Below are 3,820 nucleotides of genomic sequence, written 5' to 3' on the forward strand. Positions count from 1 at the left end.
TTAATACAAGAGCATATTACACAATACAAGAGGATATTACACTTGTTAACATTATGCACCAAATATAGGAGCACCTAAATACATAAAACAAGTACTAACAGACATAAAAGGAGAAATTGATGGGAATACAATAATAGTAGGAGACTTTAACATTAATCACATCAATGGATAGATCTTCTGGACAGAAAAAAATATCAGTAAGGCAACAGAGATCCTAAATGACACAACAGAACAGTTAGGTTTAATTGATATTTTCAGGACATTACATCCAAAAAACCCTAAATACGCATGCTTTAAGTGCACGTGGAACATTCTATAGGATAGACCACATACTAGGGCACAAAACAAGCCTCAAATTTTAGAGGATAGAAATTACTTCAAGCACCTTTTCAGACCACAATGACATGAAACTAGGAAAATAACCACAGAAAGAGAAATGAGAAAAAATGATTACAGAGACTAAAAAACATGCTACTAAAAAACCAATGGGCCAACAATGAAATCAAAGAAGAAGTTTAAAAATACATTGAGACAAATGACAATGAACACATAACCAATCAAAATCTATGGAATGCAGCAAAACAACCATACAAGATCTGTGGGATGTAGCAAAAGTAGTCCTTGGAAGTTCATAGAGATACAGGCCTTTCTCAAAAAAAAAACAAAAAAAAAAAACCAAGAAAAATATTAAGCAACCTAACCTACCACCTCAAATAATTAGAAAAATAACATTAAAAGCCTAAAGTCAGCAGAAAGAAGGAAATAAAGATCAGAGAGGAAATACAATAGAGATTAAAAAATAGTCAAAAACCATGAGCTGGTTCTTTGAGAAGGTAAATAAAATAGACAGACCTCTGGCCAGGCTCACCAACAAGAAGAGAGAGGACTCAAATAAAGGGAGTGGAAGAGGAGTAATTGTTTTTGTATTTCTGTGGTATCAGTTATAAGAGAGCACTAGTAATAATTATATGCCAACAAATTGGACAACCTAGAAGAAATGGACAAGTTTCTAGAAACATACAGCCCACCAAAACTGAAACAAGAAATAGATAACTTGAATAGACTGATCACTAGAAGTGAAATACAATCTGTAATTTAAAAAACTCCCTGCAAACAAAAGTCCAGGACTAGATGGCTTCACTGGGGAATTCTACCAAACATACAAAGAAGAACTTATACTGATCCTTCTCAAACTCCTCCAAAAGAGTCAAGAGGAGGGAACACTCCCATAGTCATTCTAGGAAGTCACCATCACTCCAATACCAAAACTAGACAAAGACACTACCAGAAAACAAAATTACAGGCCAATATCTTTGATGTCCATAGATGCAAAAATTCAATAAAATATTAGCAAATCGAATCTAGCACCACATGAAGATCATACACCACAACCAAGTTGGATTCATCCCAGGTTCACAAGCCTGGTTCAAAATATGCAAAAAATCAACATGCTACACCACATCAACTAAAGACAAAACAAAAACCACAAGATCATCTCAACAGATGCAGAAAAAATTCAACATCCATTTATGATAAAAACCCTTACCGAAGTAGGTGCAGATGGAACACTTCTTAACATAAAAGCTATTTATGACAAACCCACAGCCAATCTAACACTCAGTGGTGAAAAGCTGAAAGCCTTGGGCTTCCCTGGTGGCTCAGTGGTTAAGAATCTACCTGCCACCACAGGGGACAGGGGTTCAAGCCCTGGTCCAGGAAGATCCCACATGCCGCAGAGCAACTAAGCCCATGAGCCACAACTACTGAAGCCCACGGTCCTAGAGCCCATGCTCCACAACAAGAGAAGCCACCAAAATGAGAAGCCCACACACCACAATGAAGAGTAGCCCCTGCTCACCACAACTAGAGAAAGCCCGTGAGCAGCAACAAAGACCCAATGCAGCCAAAAATAAAAATAAATAAATTTATTTTTTAAAAAAGCTGAAAGCCTTCCAACTAAAATATGGAACAAGACAAGTATGCTCATTCTCACCACTTCTAATCAACATATTATTGGAAGTCCTAGCCACAGCAATCACGCAAGAAAAATACAAGTATCCTAATTGGAAGGAAAGATGTAAAATTGTCATCATACACAGATGATATGATACTCTATGTAGAAAATCCTAAAGACACCACACAAAACCTACCAGACTGATAAACAAATTCAACAAGGTAGTGGGATACAAGATTACACATATAGAAATCTGTTGCATTTCTTTACACTAACAATGAAATATTAGAAAGGGAATGCAAACAAACAATCCTTTTTAAAATCGCATCAAAAAATAAAATAAAATTCTTAGAAGTAAACCTGACTAAGGAGGTGAACGATTTATATGCTGAGAACTATAAAACATTGATAAAGGAAGTTGAAGATGATTCAAAGAAATGAACTCATGCTCTTGATTGGAAGAATTAACATTGTTTAAAAGGCTTAATTTCCAAAATATACAAACAGCTCATACAACTCAATAACAAAAAGACAACCTAATCAAAAAACTGGGCAGAAGACCTAAACAGACATTTCTCCAGAGAAGATACAGATGGCCAACAGGCAATGAAAAGATGCACAACATCGTTAATTAGAGAAATGCAAATCAAAACTACAATGAGTAAAGACCTAAATGTAAGACCAGACACTATAAAACTCTTAGAGGAAAACAAAGGCCGAACACTCTTTGACGTAAATCACAGCAAGAACTTTTTTGATCCACCTCCTGGAGTAATAAAAATAAAAACAAAAATAAACAAATGGCATCTAATTAAACTTAAAATCTTTTGCACAGCAAAGGAAACTATAAACAAGACAAAAAGACAACCCTCCAAATGGTAGAAATTACTTGCAAATGAAGCAACTGATAAGGGATTAATCTCCAAAATATACAAAGAACTCATGCATATACATATATATATATATATATGTATAACTGAATTACTTTGCTGTACACCAGAAACACACTGTAAATCATTATACTCCAATAAAAACGTTAAAAAATCAAAACTGAAAAAAATACATACAAATAAACTTAAAGAGGTGAAAGACTTATATGCTGAGAACTATAGAACATTGATAAAGGAAATAGAAGATGATTCAAAGAAATAGAAGCATATCCTGTGCTCTTGGATTAGAAGAGTTAATATTGTTAAAATGGCCATACTACCCAGAGCAATCTACAGATGTAATGTGATCCCTACTAAAATACCCATAACATTTCATAGAACTAGAACAAATAATCCTAAAATTTACATGGAACCACAGAAGATACACAACAGCAAAAGAAATCCTGAGGAAAAGAACAAAGCAGGAAGCATAACCCTCCCAGACTTCAGACTATACTATTAAGCTACAGTAATGAAAACAGTGTCTTATTGGCCCCCAAACAGACATATGGATCAGTGGAACAGAATAGAGAGCCCAGAAATAAACCAAAACACCTATGGTCAGTTAATCTTTGTCAAAGGAAGGAAGAAAATACAATGGAGAAGAGAGTGAGTCTCTTCAGCAAGTGTTGGCAGCTTCATGTAAATCAGTAAAGTTAGAATACTCCCTCACACCATACACAAAAAGAAACACAAATTTGTTTAAAGACTTAAGCATAAAACATAATGCCATAAAACTCCTAGAAGAGAACATAGGCAAAACATTCTGACTTAAGTTGTAACAATATTTTCTTAGATCAGTCTCAAGGCAAAAGCAAAAAATGCAAAAAACAAATGGGGTCTAATCAAACTTAAAAGCTGTTGCACAGCAAAGGAAACCATAAACAAAATGAAAAGAAAACCTATGGAATGGGAGAAAATATTTGCCAACAATGTG

The sequence above is a fragment of the Mesoplodon bidens genome, assembly GCF_964165515.1.
Source record: "Mesoplodon bidens genome assembly, chromosome: 5".
NCBI classification, from domain to species: Eukaryota; Metazoa; Chordata; class Mammalia; order Artiodactyla; family Ziphiidae; genus Mesoplodon; species Mesoplodon bidens.